Source organism: Oncorhynchus nerka, linkage group LG4, assembly GCF_034236695.1.
Source record: "Oncorhynchus nerka isolate Pitt River linkage group LG4, Oner_Uvic_2.0, whole genome shotgun sequence".
In the NCBI taxonomy this organism is placed as follows: domain Eukaryota; kingdom Metazoa; phylum Chordata; class Actinopteri; order Salmoniformes; family Salmonidae; genus Oncorhynchus; species Oncorhynchus nerka.
The window spans coordinates 86083474-86102227 of NC_088399.1; the positions used below are offsets into that span (position 1 = coordinate 86083474).

General features: G+C 46.5%; 1 protein-coding gene across 1 annotated transcript in view; it reads left to right on the forward strand.

The window, feature by feature from the left end:
* Positions 1-18754, forward strand: part of LOC115117124 (gamma-aminobutyric acid type B receptor subunit 2) — a 595916-nt gene that overhangs the window by 108404 nt on the left and 468758 nt on the right. The gene's annotated exons all lie outside the window — the stretch shown is intronic.

Below are 18754 nucleotides of genomic sequence, written 5' to 3' on the forward strand. Positions count from 1 at the left end.
ACTCCCTGTTCACCCATGACTGCATGACCAAGCACAACTCCAACACCATCATTAAGTTTGCTGAAGACACAACAGTGGTAGGCCTGATCACCGACAACGATGAGACAGCCTATAGGGAGGAGGTCAGAGACCTGGAAGTGTGGTGCCAGGACAACAACCTCTACCTCAATGTGAGCAAGACAAAGGAGATGATCATGGACTACATGCCCCCATTCACATCATATCTTGGCCAGGTCGCAGTTGCAAATGAGAACTTGTTCTCAACTAGCCTACCTGGCTGAAGTGGAATTGTTAGCTAGATTACTTGTTGGTTATTACTGCATTGTCGGAACTAGAGGCACAAGCATTTCGCTACACTCGCACTAACATCTGCTAACCATGTGTATGTGACAAATAACATTTGATTTGATTTGATTTGATTTTTAAATAAAGGTGAAACAAAAAAAATAATAAATAAATAAAATAAAAACATTGACAGGGCTGAAGTGGAGAGTGTAGAGAGTTTTAAGTTCCTTGATCTTCAAATCACCAACAGACTATCATGGTTCAAACACACCAAGACAGTCGTGAAGAGGGCACGACAACCCCTTTCCCCCCTTAGGAGACTGTAAAAATTTGACATGAGTCCCCCAGATCCTCAAAAAGTCCTACAGCTGCACCATCGAGGGTATCCTGACTGGTTGCATCACCGCCTGGTATGGCAACTGCTCGGCATCCGACCGCAAGGCGCTACAGAGGGTAGTGCGTACAACCCAATACATCACTGGAGCCAAGTTTCCTGACATCCAGGACCTATATACCAGGCGGTGTCAGAGGAAAGCCCAAAAAATGGTCAAAGACTCCAGTCACCCAAGTTATAAACTGTTCTCTCTGCTACCGCATGGCAAGAAGTACCGTAGCGCCAAGTCTAGGTCCAAAAGGCTCCTTAACAGCTTCTACCCACAAACCATAAGACAGCTGAACAATTCATCAAATGACCACCCGGACTATTTACATTGACCACCTGGACTATATACATTGACCACCCGGACTATTTACATTGACCACCCGGACTATTTACATTGACCACCCGGACTATTTACATTGACCACCCGGACTATTTACATTGACCACCCGGACTATTTACATTGACCCCGCTCCTTTGTTTTCACACTGCTGCAACTCGCTGTTTATTATCTATGCATAGTCACTTTACCCCTACCTACATGTACAAATGACCTGGACTAACCTGTACCCCTGCACATTGACTCGGTACCGGTACCCCTGCACATTGACTCGGTACCGGTACCCCTTCACATTGACTCGGTACCGGTACCCCTTCACATTGACTCGGTACCGGTACCCCTGCACATTGACTCGGTACCGGTACCCCTGCACATTGACTCGGTACCGGTACCCCTTCACATTGACTCGGTACCGGTACCCCTGCACATTGACTCGGTACCGGTACCCCTGCACATTGACTCAGTACCGGTACCCCTTCACATTGACTCGGTACCCTGCACATTGACGGTACCCCTGCACATTGACTCGGTACCGGTACCCCTGCACATTGACTCGGTACCGGTACCCCTGCACATTGACTCGGTACCGGTACCCCTGCACATTGACTCAGTACCGGTACCCCTGCACATTGACTCGGTACCGGTACCCCTGCACATTGACTCAGTACCGGTACCCCTGCACATTGACTCGGTACCGGTACCCCTGCACATTGACTCGGTACCGGTACCCCTGCACATTGACTCGGTACCGGTACCCCCTGTATATAGCCTCTGTATTGTTATTTTATTGTGTTACTTTTATTTTTTACTTTAGTTTATTTAGCCAATATTTTCATAACACTATTTCTTGAACTGCAGTGTTGGTTAAGAGCTTGAAATAAGCATTTCACGGTAGGTCTACACTTGTTGTATTTGGCGTATGTGACAAATACAATTTGATTTGATTTGAATGAATTGAGTGTATTTTGCTGAGCTTCCCATCCTTGTCTACAGCAACTCCATTCATATGAAACAACAGCCTACCTTTCAGTTGATCATTGTAGCCAACCCCTTTCCCATCCTTGTCTACAGCAACTCCATTCATATGAAACAACAGCCTACCTTTCAGTTGATCATTGTAGCCAACCCCTTTCCCATCCTTGTCTACAGCAACTCCATTCATATGAAACAACAGCCTACCTTTCAGTTGATCATTGTAGCCAACCCCTTTCCCATCCTTGTCTACAGCAACTCCATTCATATGAAACAACAGCCTACCTTTCAGTTGATCATTGTAGCCAACCCCTTTCCCATCCTTGTCTACAGCAACTCCATTCATATGAAACAACAGCCTACCTTTCAGTTGATCATTGTAGCCAACCCCTTTCCCATCCTTGTCTACAGCAACTCCATTCATATGAAACAACAGCCTACCTTTCAGTTGATCATTGTAGCCAACCCCTTTCCCATCCTTGTCTACAGCAACTCCATTCATATGAAACAACAGCCTACCTTTCAGTTGATCATTGTAGCCAACCCCTTTCCCATCCGTGTCTACAGCAACTCCATTCATATGAAACAACAGCCTACCTTTCAGTTGATCATTGTAGCCAACCCCTTTCCCATCCTTGTCTACAGCAACTCCATTCATATGAAACAACAGCCTACCTTTCAGTTGATCATTGTAGCCAACCCCTTTCCCATCCGTGTCTACAGCAACTCCATTCATATGAAACAACAGCCTACCTTTCAGTTGATCATTGTAGCCAACCCCTTCTTATTTATCCAACTTATTTCTGTCATTTTAATTCCATTTTGCGTTGACTGGAAATCTAACACTTCACTACACATGAAGCATCTGACTGTAGAGCTGCTTTGATTGACCGACAAAAACAAGCCACAGGTGTGAAACGGGTGTAGGCTACGGGTGTGTCTTTTATATGACATACACTCATACTCATGTTGATGTTGTTTAAAAAAAAATCATTGTAGGCTATGAAGCAATGTCACATAGATTTTATGTGAATTGTAAACAAAGTAAAAATAGTCCTTTCTTTCCCAAGAAATAGAATACTAACGTCCATCTGGATATTTGAATAACTGTACCCATCTCTAGTTGCTGGTGGTACGTTTCGCTCTCCGACTTATTCATGATTGGATGGTTGGTCATTGTTAGCGTCCTCACTCTGGTTTAAATATGCGGCTAGCTGGTTGATGCATCTGTGTCCCTGTTGGTGGCATTGTGCCTGCTCACAATCAATGAGCAGCCACACTCCAAAGCCCTCCATATGAACATGCACTCCATCATGGGGAGAATCACATTGCTTCTGCATAATGTTCTCTCTCCAATACTGCTCCCTCTCTCTCTTTTATGTGGTTGTGTTTGGCCAGAATATAATTTCATGTGAGAGTCTCATAGCGTTGGACAAAGCTTTTCAGCTACAGTAGCCAGCTAACTCAAGCATATTTATAGTGATGTGAAAACTAAAATGTTAATTCAAGTACTTTCCACTACATTTGATAAATACATCAACAATTGTATGATAAATCAACAAATACAATACATGATATTACAAGGACTATGTTCAGAAGACGACTTTAAAACAATATAAACATTGTCTAATAAACATTAAGAGCTTCAGTCAGTGGAGACTAGGGAGACTGAGGAGTCAGTGCAGAGAGAGAGAGAAGAGAAGATAGCATGGAGAGGAGGGGATAGTAGGATAGGATGAGAGGGGATGAGGAGGGGAGAGCAGGGGAGGGGAGACAGCAGGGAGAGGAGGAGAGAAGAGTAGGAGAGGAGAGGAGGGAAAATAGCAGGGAGAGGAGGGGAGGAAGAGAGGAGGTTAGGATGCAAGGAGAGGTGAAGAAGAGAGGAGAGGAGGGGAGATAGCTGAGGAGAGGAGAGGAGATGTAAGAGAAAGGGAGAGGAGATTGCAGCGGAGAGGAGGAGGAGAAGCCAGAAAGACGAGAGGGGAGGAATAAGAGAGGGGATGGAATGAGAGGACAAGGCAGAGAGGAGAGGATATGAGAGGAGGAGTGGAGAGGAGAGGGGAGGAGAGGAGATGGAAGAGAGAGGTGATGGCAGAGAGAGGAGAGGAGAGGGGAGAAGAGGGAAGGGGATGTGATGGCAGAGAGGTGGTGACAGAGGAACCCAATCAGACCAGAAAGCAAGGCAGCACTATTCTTGGGAGGCTGTTTTCCTCAACATGGATTGATGTGAGTGGACAGTAAACCCCGAGGCTGCTGGGACACTGTGACACTCTGCACCACACTGTCTCTAGTGTCTCTCTCTCTATGTGCTCCCAGAGTCCCCCATGCCATACAGAGTCATCCCAGTCGGGTGGATCTAACATCACAACCACATAACCACAACCCAGCCCTAGCTGTGCCTCACAGGACTCTGCCTGTCCTACCTGGGATGGTAGTCACTAGAAAGCCATGCTAGAATGAACAGCGGTGGCAGGAACATCAGAACTAATGAACTAGACTAGTGGAAGAGTCATTTGTTGTTTTCTTGACAGGGTTATGGGGTTTTAGGCTTTCTGTTGTTAGAAAGCACCTGAACTTTTCGCCAGATGATGATGAATAACCTTTACAGGTTCCCAAATGGCACTCTATTCAGAAGTAGTGCACTAATGTAGAGAATAGGGTGGTATTTGGGACGTAGGATTTGTCTACCTATTGTAAGGATGATGTCTCTATTAAGGGTTAAATGGAGAAGATGACTGTGACCAGAGGAATAGCCCGTAACATGTTTACCAGTGTCAAAATCAAACATGAACCCTTAAACATGACCACAACAATGCAGGAAAATATTTTCTCTAAATCACTGATCCGTATTGTTTGTGTGACTGTGAAAGCCATCAGTTATGAGACCTGTCCTGTTCCCCTCAGGGTGTTTTGACATCAGTTATGAGAACTGTCCTGTTCCCCTCGGGGTGTTTTGACATCAGTTATGAGAACTGTCCTGTTCCCCTCAGGGTGTTTTGACATCAGTTATGAGAACTGTCCTGTTCCCCTCAGGGTGTTTTGACATCAGTTATGAGACCTGTCCTGTTCTCCTCAGGGTGTTTTGACATCAGTTATGAGACCTGTCCTGTTCCATGGGTGTGTGTTGTTGTCTGTTTGAACTGCATTTACGAATTGTGTGTGTCACCAAATACTGTGTAAATGAATGCGCTCACGCCACTGAGCTGTCCGCCCTCCCGCCCCTCACAGGGCCCTCTGTCCGGGAAGAGCCTGGGTGATGAATGACAGCCAATACTTCAGACATTCTCTCTGGCTGTTAGGGAACAGAGTGGAATCAGTGGAATGGTATCAAATACATCAAACACACGTGTTTGATGCCATTCCATTTGCTCCGTTCCGGCCGTTATTATGAGCTGTCCTCCCTTCGGCAGCCTTCACTGCCACACACACACACACACACACACACACACACACACACACACACACACACACACACACACGCACGCACCCCCACCCCCCGCCCCCATCTATAAACATGAAGAAGAAAGTGCCAGTCCCTGGCAACAGTGCATCATCATTAAAGCAGATCATGCTTAGCTGAGATACAAAGCTTGCTCTATGTGGGAGTTGACTGATTGATCTCTGTGATCACAATCCGTTTTATGTATATATTCCTCCGCGAGCCCCAAAAATATTTTCCTCCCTTAACCTCGGATGCTTAATGCTGGCCTCTCTCCTAGCAGACAGCATAATGAGGTAGAAATGGGAGGCACAGGCATCTTCAAAGGAGGGAGAGGCTGCATCTGTGTCTCAAATGGCACCCTATTCCCTATGTAGCACACTACTTTGACCAGAGCCTTATGGGCACTACAAACCGAAGAGGGTGCCATTTGGGACGCATCCCAGAGTCCAGAAAACTGGATTTCTTGGCAGAAGCCGATGGTAGTGTAAGTAATAATCTGTCTTGACCAAAGCCATGTATCAATGCCGAGATAACTGTCAGGAAGAGGGGGAGAGAGAGAGAAGCTAGGAGCTGGTTACTTAGGGTCCCTACAATGAATCTCTCATCTACGCTTATACACTTATATCCTAACAACAGAGGGTAACTCATTTATACCATACACAAAGAGGGTAACTCATTTATACCATACACACAGAGGGTAACTCATTTATACCATACACACAGAGGGTAACTCATTTATACCATACACACAGAGGGTAACTCATTTATACCATACACACAGAGGGTAACTCATTTATACCATACACACAGAGGGTAACTCATTTATACCATACACACAGAGGGTAACTCATTTATACCATACACACAGAGGATAACTCATTTATACCATACACACAGAGGATAACTCATTTATACCATACACACAGAGGGTAACTCATTTATACCATACACACAGAGGGTAACTCATTTATACCATACACACAGATGGTAACTCATTTATACCATACACACAAAGGATAACTCATTTATACCATACACACAGAGGGTAACTCATTTATACCATACACACAGAGGGTAACTCATTTATACCATACACACAGAGGGTAACTCATTTATACCATACACACAGAGGGTAACTCATTTATACCATACACACAGAGGGTAACTCATTTATACCATACACACAGAGGGTAACTCATTTATGCCATACACACAGAGGGTAACTCATTTATACCATACACACAGAGGGTAACTCATTTATACCATACACACAAAGGATAACTCATTTATACCATACACACAGAGGGTAACTCATTTATACCATACACACAGAGGGTAACTCATTTATACCATACACACAGAGGGTAACTCATTCATACCATACACACAGAGGGTAACTAATTTATACCATACACACAGAGGGTAACTCATTTATACCATACACACAGAGTGTAACTCATTTATACCATACACACAGAGGGTAACTCATTTATACCACACACACAGAGGGTAACTCATTTATACCATACACACAGAGGATAACTCATTTATACCATACACACAGAGGGTAACTCATTTATACCATACACACAGAGGGTAACTCATTTATACCATACACACAGAGGGTAACTCATTTATACCATACACACAGAGGGTAACTCATTTATACCATACACACAGAGGGTAACTCATTTATACCATACACACAGAGGGTAACTCATTTATACCATACACACAGAGGGTAACTCATTTATACCATACACACAGAGGATAACTCATTTATACCATACACACAGAGGGTAACTCATTTATACCATACACACAGAGGATAACTCATTTATACCATACACACAAAGGATAACTCATTTATACCATACACACAAAGGATAACTCATGCATACATTACACACAGAGGATAAATTAGCTGTCTGTATTGCTTTGGCATATTCCATTTTAGGGAAAGGGTGGGTTTCTGTATAAATCTGTATAAAGATTTTGATACTTTTGTGTGAGTCAAATTGGAGACTTTATGTAAGGAATTAGATAGTTACTGCAATCCTAACTTGATTTGTACACAGTAGCAGGGATTACTGTATCAGGTTACTGGTTCTGTGACTGGACATACTGTATCAGGTTACTGGTTCTGTGACTGGACATACTGTATTCGGGTTCTGTGACTGTACATACTGTATCAGGTTACTGGTCCTGTGACTGGACATACTGAATCAGGGTTCTGTGACTGGACATACTGTATCAGGTTACTGGTCCTGTGACTGGACATACTGTATCAGGGTTCAGGGTCTGTGACTGGACATACTGTATCAGGGTTCTGTGACTGGACATACTGTATCAGGTTACTGGTTCTGTGACTGTACATACTGTATCAGGGTTCTGTGACTGGACATACTGTATCAGGGTTCTGGTTCTGTGACTGGACATACTGTATCAGGGTTCTGGTTCTGTGACTGGACATACTGTACCAGGTTACTTGTTCTGTGACTGGACATACTGCATCAGGTTACTGGTTCTGTGACTGGACATACTGTATCAGGTTAATGGTTCTGTGACTGGATATACTGTATCAGGGTTCTGTGACTGGACATACTGTATCAGGGTTCTGTGACTGGACATACTGTATCAGGTTACTAGTCCTGTGACTGGACATACTGTATCAGGTTACTGGTTCTGGGACTGGACATACTGTATCAGGGTTCTGTGACTGTACATACTGTATCGGGTAAATGCTTCTGGGACTGGACATACTGTATCAGGTTACTGGTTCTGTGACTGGACATACTGTATCCGGGTTCTGTGACTGTACATACTGTATCAGGTTACTGGTTCTGTGACTGGACATACTGTATCAGGTTACTGGTCCTGTGACTGGACATCTGTAACAGGTTACTGGTTCTGTGACTGGACATACTGTATCAGGGTTCAGTGACTGGACATACTGTATCAGGTTACTGGTCCTGGGACTGGACATACTGTATCAGGGTTCTGTGACTGTACATACTGTATCAGGTAAATGCTTCTGGGACTGGACATACTGTATCAGGTTATTGGTTCTGTGACTGGACATACTGTATCAGGTTACTGGTTCTGTGACTGGACATACTGTATCCGGGTTCTGTGACTGTACATACTGTATCAGGTTACTGGTTCTGTGACTGGACATACTGTATCAGGTTACTGGTTCTGTGACTGGACATACTGTATCAGGTTACTGGTCCTGGGACTGGACATACTGTATCAGGTTACTGGTCCTGGGACTGGACATACTGTATCAGGGTTCTGTGACTGGACATACTGTATCAGGTTACTGGTTCTGTGACTGGACATACTGTATCAGGTTACTGGTTCTGTGACTGGACATACTGTATCAGGGTTCTGTGACTGGACATACTGTATCAGGTTACTGGTCCTGGGACTGGACATACTGTATCAGGGTTCTGTGACTGTACATACTGTATCAGGTAAATGCTTCTGGGACTGGACATACTGTATCAGGTTACTGGTCCTGGGACTGGACATACTGTATCAGGGTTCTGTGACTGTACATACTGTATCAGGTAAATGCTTCTGGGACTGGACATACTGTATCAGGTTATTGGTTCTGTGACTGGACATACTGTATCAGGTTACTGGTTCTGTGACTGGACATACTGTATCAGGTTACTGGTTCTGTGACTGGACATACTGTATCCGGGTTCTGTGACTGTACATACTGTATCAGGTTACTGGTTCTGTGACTGGACATACTGTATCAGGTTCCGTCCTGTTGCTACACTGCTCTATGTATTACCACAATTATACAAAATATAGGTAATTACTCCTCTCCTCTCCTCTCCTCTCCTCTCCTCTCCTCTCCTCTCCTTTCCAGCCCCTACCTCTCCTCTCCAGCCGCAGCCTCTCCTCTCCTTTCCAGCCCCTGCCTCTCCTTTCCAGCCCCTGCCTCTCCTCTCCAGCCCCTGCCTCTCCTCTCCTCTCCTCTCCTCTCCTCTCCCTCTCCTGGACCTCTCCTCTCCTCTCTCTCCTCTCCTCTCCTCTCCTCTCCTTTCCAGCCCCTGCCTCTCCTCTCCAGCCGCAGCCTCTCCTCTTCAGCCCCAGCTCCAGCCCCTGCCTCTCCTCTCCTCTCCTCTCTTTTCCAGCCCCTGCCTCTCCTTTCCAGCCCCTGCCTCTCCTCTCCAGCCCCTGCCTCTCCTCTCCTCTCCTCTCCTTTCCAGCCCCCTGCCTCTCCTCTCCAGCCGCAGCCCCTGCCTCTCCTTTCCAGCCCCTGCCTCTCCTCTCCAGCCCCTGCCTCTCCTCTCCTCTCCTCTTCAGCCCCAGCTCCAGCCCCTGCCTCTCCTCTCCTCTCCTTTCCAGCCCCTGCCTCTCCTCTCCTCTCCTCTCCTCTCCTTTCCAGCCCCTGCCTCTCTCTCTCCTCTCCTCTCCTCTCCCTCTCCTCTCCTTTCCAGCCCCTGCCTCTCTCTCCTCTATACTGTCCTCTCCTCTCCTCTCCTCTCCTCTCCTCTCCTTTCCAGCCCCTGCCTCTCCTCTCCTCTCCTCTCCTTACCTCTCCTCTCCTCTCCTCTCCTCTCCTTTCCAGCCCCTGCCTCTCCTCTCCTCTCCTCTCCAGCCGCAGCCTCTCTTCTCCTCTCCAGCCGCAGCCTCTCTTCTCCTCTTCAGCCCCTGCCCCACCTCTCATCTCTCTCCTCTCCTCTCCTTTCCAGCCCCTGCCTCTCCTCTCCCTCTCCTCTCCTCTCCTCTCCTCTCCTCTCCTCTCCAGCCGCAGCCTCTCTTCTCCTCTCCAGCCGCAGCCTCTCTTCTCCTCTTCAGCCCCTGCCTCTCCTCTCCTCTCCTCTCCTCTCCTCTCCTCTCCTCTCCTCTCCTCTCCTCTCCTCTCCTCTCCTCTCCTCTCCTCTCCTCTCCTCTCCTCTCCTTTCCAGCCGCAGCCTCTCCTCTCCTCTTCAGCCCCAGCTCCAGCTCCAGCCCCTGCCTCTCCTCTCCTCCAATCTCCTCCCCTCTCTACATGAAACAAATACATAATTTCATAAACATAGCCTAACATTTAGTACAAATAAAAATAAATTAAAAACTCTAAACGTGACAAACCAAAATATATGTGTGTAGCTTGCTGGTCAAAAGTAGCACAATAGCCTATGTAGTGAATAGGGTGCCATTTGTGACAGCCATTGTGACTCCTGCAGTAGGTGAGTAATTGGCTGGATTCCCATGGATTATACTGTAGTTATTACAACCCTTAACCTTCCAACTGTCTGCTGTTGTAAAAATCAGAATGACCTGTAATAGGGTTAATGCATCCTACTTCACCCTGCTCATCACAGATTGGCTAATAAAGGCTCAATATGGCCACTGTGATTCTGGGTTTTTAGTGGCCAATTTGGGCTTATCCGGTATCATGAGGGAAACAAAGTGGTTTCCTGCCACTTGTGCTGTTGCTATCCCGTGGTAATCTGAGACTGGGTGCAATGCCAACCATTATGCCAATAATGTGGACCAAGTGGCACCCTATTCCCTACATAGTGCAAATCTTTTGACCAGAGCCCTCAAAAGTAGTGTCAGAGCCCTCAAAACTAGTGTCAGAGCCCTCAAAAGTAGTGCACTATGTAGGGTATAGGGTGGGAAGAAGTCTTTCCAGCTGTGATGAGAGGAGGAAGAGCGAGAGAGAGAGAGAGCGAGAGAGAGAGAGAGAGAGAGAGAAACATAGAGAGAGAGAGAGAAACATATATATATATATATATATATATATATATAGAGAGAGAGAGAGAGAGAGAGAGAGAGAGAGAGAGAATGGCCTGGACCAAACAACTGGCTGATTTCGATGCTCTGAGCTTCAGTCTGTCAGTGTGGATTTTAGAAGCCGACTGAGTATTCTGCTTCTGCTCTACACTGGAGGAGGGTGTTCATGGCTTCTTGGTGTGTGTAAGAGAGTGCAGTGATTGAAAGAAACCACCTTCTTCCCTCTCTCCGCTTACCTCCATCCATCCCCCACTCTCAGTCAATCAATGTTGGACGCTCACTGAATACTCTGGGGTTTGTTGTATAAATGTTACCACAGGGAGACTTGGATGCTCAGTGCCTACACTCCTTCTCTCCTCCTCCCCATCCCTCTTTTCCTTCATCCTTCTCCATATCCCTTTATGAGATCTCAATGGCAATCTGGTAAACACAAGTCTTATAGATCCCAGCTCTCCGAATTTCCGGAACTGCAAGTCTTTGGGGTCATTCGAAAATCAAGGAGAGGTAATATTCACCATCGCTGGACCAGTCTACTACCCAGCGATGGTGAACAAACATACAGTCACACACACACACACACACACACACACACACACACACACACACACACACACACACACACACACACACACACACACACACACACACACACACACACGTTCCATCCTCAGTGCTTAGCTCTATAATGGTACTGGTCCTACCCATAGGCCTGTAGGTGAATGTATGTGTACCATAGTGATGACTGAGTACAGTATATGAGTATTTTGCCTGTTTGTCAATAGATAATGCTTGAAACCATTTGACCTGAGTTGAGGCTTGAAACCCCCCTAGTCCCCTATGGTACCGTTATTGATCCAAATACAGCTGAACCACAGGACAGAACAGAGAAAGAGAGAAGGGTTCCCATGGCTCAATGTCAGATTATTAAGGCCTGTTGAAGGAGCTGGATTTGAGTAGACTAGAAACTGTTACTGGAATGTTTTATTTAGTTCATTGATTTGGATATAGTGTAGGTGGATGTTGTCAGTCAGGGAACCTGCTTCTGTATTGGAGCTTCTACTTGTTAAATCATCAAAAAAACATCAATAAATAGTCATGTGATACAATAATTTGTTGCAACAGACAGTTTCCCCCACCGCTCTATGGTGCATTTCAATATGTGCATCCAAAATTGCACCCTATTCCCTTCATAGTGACCAGGGGCCCATAGGGCTCTGGTCAGAAGTAGTGCGCTATATAGGGAATAGGGTGCCATTTGGGACATATGCTATGTCTAGTTGAGAGGATTAGTTAGGTCAGTATGTGCATCAGTGAAGTAGGTTATCTAATCTGCTTTAAAGCTGACATTGTAGTGCTGCAATACCCAGTCAGTGGATTGGTCTCAGTTGAACTTTGACCTCTTTGACTAAAGGGGGTATTTACAGGACGCACATGGTCAGTTACTATGTGGATGTATGCCAAGAGATAGTATCTGTGGATCCTATACACCAATAGGCTTTCAATAAATATTAGTGGAATGGTGTACTCTACAATATATTACTATATTGCTATATTAGATTAATATCAATATTACAGTATGTTTTTATTCAGCATGCATTTGTTTCAAATTGTAATGCTTTGGAATTGTGATGTCTACAGGCCTAAATTGCATGCCATTTCATCATTCACTTTTTTTTAAGTCATTGTATTTTTCTGCCTTTTGCCAGTGTGAACGTACAGTAGGTAAATCTCTATTCAAACCCTGTATTATGAAATGGCCTTCTCTTTCTCTCACCCCCATCTATCTCTATCTCTCTCTCCCCCATCTATCTCTATCTCTCTCTCCCCCATCTATCTCTATCTCTCTCTCCCCATCTCTCTCTCTCTCTCACGCTCTCTCTCTCCCCCTCTCCCTGTTTCTCTCTCTCTCTCTCTCTCTCTCTCTCTCTCTCCAAATGGGGTACTGGAATTTGGCATGTCATATATTATGTTGTGATGCTGTGATGTTGTGATGCTGTGATGTTGTGATGCTGTGATGTTGTGATGCTGTGATGTTGTGATGTTGTGATGCTGTGATGTTGTGATGCTGTGATGCTGTGATGTTGTGATGCTGTGATGTTGTGATGCTGTGATGTTGTGATGCTGTGATGTTGCGATTCTGCTATGCTGCGATGTTGTGATGTTGCGCATGTTATTAGCTAGCGGACAGCCTGTGTGTCGAGAGCAGACTGTGTGTGATACAGTGCTCTCCATCAAGGCTTACCACACACACACAGAAGCACACACACACATACACACACACACACACACACCACAGTGTAGTGCAATGTCGGGGGGCCTCAGGTTTCTTATTTGAGTGCAGTAATTTGGTTTAAATGGCGACAGGTGCAGCTGCTGCAGTTTCCACTGCTAGGCATTTCATCATGGTTAGCACCCACTGATTATCTCTTGTTGTTATCGCAATATCACACACACATGCACCTGGACATTTTATGGAGTGAGATTCCAGATTCAATGCCACAGAAATTGTTTGTCTTTGTTGTGCCATTGTGTTGAATAAGATTGTATGGACATTGTGTTCTTACTGAGAGAAGGGACCATGAAACACATTCTAATATTACATCATCTCCAGTTAATTGCAGTCTAACACATTGTATTAATATCTTGATTTCATGAATGCTTTGTTTGACTTATATTGTTGTTATGGTGACCATGGATTTCTCTCAGCATGAATACTGTAGGTCATTCTAAATACAATATTCTGAATATAAATGTTGTTCCAGTGTCATTCAATCCTGAAGGACATTCAGACATTAGGGTGGGCATGATGAGGCCTATAGAATTTTCATCAACATCGGGCTGTGTCTGAAATGGTACCCTGTTCCCTATAAGGTGTATTACCAGAGCACTATAGGTTACTTAAGAGCAGTCCTTTTGACCAGAGCACTATGGGTTACTTAAGAGCAGTCCTTTTGACCAGAGCACTATGGGTTACTTAAGAGCAGCCCTTTTGACCAGAGCACTATGGGCTACTTAAGAGCAGCCCTTTTGACCAGAGCACTATGGGTTACTTAAGAGCAGCCCCTTTGACCAGAGCACTATAGGTTATTTAAGAGCAGCCCTTTTGACCAGAGCACTATGGGTTACTTAAGAACAGCCCTTTTGACCAGAGCACTATAGGTTATTTAAGAGCGGCCCTTTTGACCAGAGCACTATGGGTTACTTAAGAGCAGCCCTTTTGACCAGAGCACTATGGGTTACTTAAGAGCAGCCCTTTTGACCAGAGCACTATAGGTTATTTAAGAGCAGCCCTTTTGACCAGAGCACTATGGGTTACTTAAGAGCAGCCCTTTTGACCAGAGCACTATGGGTTACTTAAGAGCAGCCCTTTTGACCAGAGCACTATGGGTTACTTAAGAGCAGCCCATTACAGACCATTACATTTTACATTTACATTTAAGTCATTTAGCAGACGCTCTTATCCAGAGCGACTTACAAATTGGTGCTTTCACCTTATGACATCCAGTGGAACAGCCACTTTACAATAGTGCATCTAGGTCTTTTAAGGGGGGGGGTGAGAAGGATGACTTTATCCTATCCTAGGTATTCCTTAAAGAGGTGGGGTTTCAGGTGTCTCCGGAAGGTGGTGATTGACTCCGCTGTCCTGGCGTCGTGAGGGAGTTTGTTCCACCATTGGGGGGCCAGAGCAGCGAACAGTTTTGACTGGGCTGAGCGGGAACTGTACTTCCTCAGTGGTAGGGAGGCGAGCAGGCCAGAGGTGGATGAACGCAGTGCCCTTGTTTGGGTGTAGGGCCTGATCAGAGCCTGGAGGTACTGAGGTGCCGTTCCCTCACAGCTCCGTAGGCAAGCACCATGGTCTTGTAGCGGATGCGAGCTTCAACTGGAAGCCAGTGGAGAGAGCGGAGGAGCGGGGTGACGTGAGAGAACTTGGGAAGGTTGAACACCAGACGGGCTGCGGCGTTCTGGATGAGTTGTAGGGGTTTAATGGCACAGGCAGGGAGCCCAGCCAACAGCGAGTTGCAGTAATCCAGACGGGAGATGACAAGTGCCTGGATTAGGACCTGCGCCGCTTCCTGTGTGAGGCAGGGTCGTACTCTGCGGATGTTGTAGAGCATGAACCTACAGGAACGGGCCACCGCCTTGATGTTATTTGAGAACGACAGGGTGTTGTCCAGGATCACGCCAAGGTTCTTAGCACTCTGGGACGAGGACACAATGGAGTTGTCAACCGTGATGGCGAGATCATGGAACGGGCAGTCCTTCCCCGGGAGGAAGAGCAGCTCCGTCTTGCCGAGGTTCAGCTTGAGGTGATGATCCGTCATCCACACTGATATGTCTGCCAGACATGCAGAGATGCGATTCGCCACCTGGTCGTCAGAAGGGGGAAAGGAGAAGATTAATTGTGTGTCATCTGCATAGCAATGATAGGAGAGACCATGTGAGGTTATGACAGAGCCAAGTGACTTGGTGTATAGCGAGAATAGGAGAGGGCCTAGAACAGAGCCCTGGGGGACACCAGTGGTGAGAGCACGTGGTGAGGAGACGGATTCTCGCCACGCCACCTGGTAGGAGCGACCTGTCAGGTAGGACGCAATCCAAGCGTGGGCCGCGCCGGAGATGCCCAACTCGGAGAGGGTGGAGAAGAGGATCTGATGGTTCACAGTATCGAAGGCAGCCGATAGGTCTAGAAGGATGAGAGCAGAGGAGAGAGAGTTAGCTTTAGCAGTGCGGAGCGCCTCCGTGATACAGAGAAGAGCAGTCTCAGTTGAATGACTAGTCTTGAAACCTGACTGATTTGGATCAAGAAGGTCATTCTGAGAGAGATAGCGGGAGAGCTGGCCAAGGACGGCACGTTCAAGAGTTTTGGAGAGAAAAGAAAGAAGGGATACTGGTCTGTAGTTGTTGACATCGGAGGGATCGAGTGTAGGTTTTTTCAGAAGGGGTGCAACTCTCGCTCTCTTGAAGACGGGAGGGACGTAGCCAGCGGTCAGGGATGAGTTGATGAGCGAGGTGAGGTAAGGGAGAAGGTCACCGGAGATGGTCTGGAGAAGAGAGGAGGGGATAGGGTCAAGCGGGCAGGTTGTTGGGCGGCCGGCCGTCACAAGACGCGAGATGTCATCTGGAGAGAGAGGGGAGAAAGAGGTCAGAGCACAGGGTAGGGCAGTGTGAGCAGAACCAGCGGTGTCGTTTGACTTAGCAAACGAGGATCGGATGTCGTCGACCTTCTTTTCAAAATGGTTGACGAAGTCATCTGCAGAGAGGGAGGAGGGGGGGGAGGGGGAGGAGGATTCAAGAGGGAGGAGAAGGTGGCAAAGAGCTTCCTAGGGTTAGAGGCAGATGCTTGGAATTTAGAGTGGTAGAAAGTGGCTTTAGCAGCAGAGACAGAGGAGGAAAATGTAGAGAGGAGGGAGTGAAAGGATGCCAGGTCCGCAGGGAGGCGAGTTTTCCTCCATTTCCGCTCGGCTGCCCGGAGCCCTGTTCTGTGAGCTCGCAATGAGTCGTCGAGCCACGGAGCCGGCCTGGAGGATAGGGGACATAGAGAGTCAAAGGATGCAGAAAGGGAGGAGAGGAGGGTTGAGGAGGCAGAATCAGGAGATAGGTTGGAGAAGGTTTGAGCAGAGGGAAGAGATGATAGGATGGAAGAGGAGAGAGTAGCGGGGGAGAGAGAGCGAAGGTTGGGACGGCGCGATACCATCCGAGTAGGGGCAGTGTGGGAAGTGTTGGATGAGAGCGAGAGGGAAAAGGATACAAGGTAGTGGTCGGAGACTTGGAGGGGAGTTGCAATGAGGTTAGTGGAGGAACAGCATCTAGTAAAGATGAGGTCGAGCGTATTGCCTGCCTTGTGAGTAGGGGGGGAAGGTGAGAGGGTGAGGTCAAAAGAGGAGAGGAGTGGAAAGAAGGAGGCAGAGAGGAACGAGTCAAAGGTAGACGTGGGGAGGTTAAAGTCACCCAGAACTGTGAGAGGTGAGCCGTCCTCAGGAAAGGAGCTTATCAAGGCATCAAGCTCATTGATGAACTCTCCGAGGGAACCTGGAGGGCGATAAATGATAAGGATGTTAAGCTTGAAAGGGCTGGTAACTGTGACAGCATGGAATTCAAAGGAGGCGATAGACAGATGGGTAAGGGGAGAAAGAGAGAATGACCACTTGGGAGAGATGAGGATCCCGGTGCCACCGGGACCAGAGCACTATGGGTTACTTAAGAACAGCCCTTTTGACCAGAACACTATGGGTTACTTAAGAGCAGTCCTTTTGACCAGAGCACTATGGGTTACTTAAGAGCAGTCCTTTTGACCAGAGCACTATGGGTTACTTAAGAGCAGTCCTTTTGACCAGAGCACTATGGGTTACTTAAGAGCAGTCCTTTTGACCAGAGCACTATGGGTTACTTAAGAGCAGCCCTTTTGACCAGAGCACTATGGGTTACTTAAGAGCAGCCCTTTTGACCAGAGCACTATGGGTTACTTAAGAGCAGCCCTTTTGACCAGAGCACTATAGGTTATTTAAGAGCAGCCCTTTTGACCAGAGCACTATGGGTTACTTAAGAGCAGCCCTTTTGACCAGAGCACTATAGGTTATTTAAGAGCAGCCCTTTTGACCAGAGCACTATGGGTTATTTAAGAGCAGTCCTTTTGACCAGAGCACTATGGGTTATTTAAGAGCAGTTCTTTTGACCAGAGCACTATGGGTTATTTAAGAGCAGTTCTTTTGACCAGAGCACTATGGGTTACTTAAGAGCAGCCCTTTTGACCAGAGCACTATAGGTTATTTAAGAGCAGCCCTTTTGACCAGAGCACTATGGGTTATTTAAGAGCAGTCCTTTTGACCAGAGCACTATGGGTTATTTAAGAGCAGTCCTTTTGACCAGAGCACTATGGGTTATTTAAGAGCAGTCCTTTTGACCAGAGCACTATGGGTTATTTAAGAGCAGTCCTTTTGACCAGAGCACTATGGGTTATTTAAGAGCAGTCCTTTTGACCAGAGCACTATGGGTTATTTAAGAGCAGCCCTTTTGACCAGAGCACTATGGGTTATTTAAGAGCAGTCCTTTTGACCAGAGCACTATGGGTTATTTAAGAGCAGTCCTTTTGACCAGAGCACTATGGGTTATTTAAGAGCAGTCCTTTTGACCAGAGCACTATGGGTTATTTAAGAGCAGTCCTTTTGACCAGAGCACTATGGGTTATTTAAGAGCAGTTCTTTTGACCAGAGCACTATGGGTTACTTAAGAGCAGCCCTTTTGACCAGAGCACTATAGGTTATTTAAGAGCAGCCCTTTTGACCAGAGCACTATGGGTTATTTAAGAGCAGTCCTTTTGACCAGAGCACTATGGGTTATTTAAGAGCAGTCCTTTTGACCAGAGCACTATGGGTTATTTAAGAGCAGTCCTTTTGACCAGAGCACTATGGGTTATTTAAGAGCAGCCCTTTTGACCAGAGCACTATGGGTTATTTAAGAGCAGTCCTTTTGACCAGAGCACTATGGGTTATTTAAGAGCAGTCCTTTTGACCAGAGCACTATGGGTTATTTAAGAGCAGTCTTTTTGACCAGAGCACTATGGGTTATTTAAGAGCAGTCCTTTTGACCAGAGCGC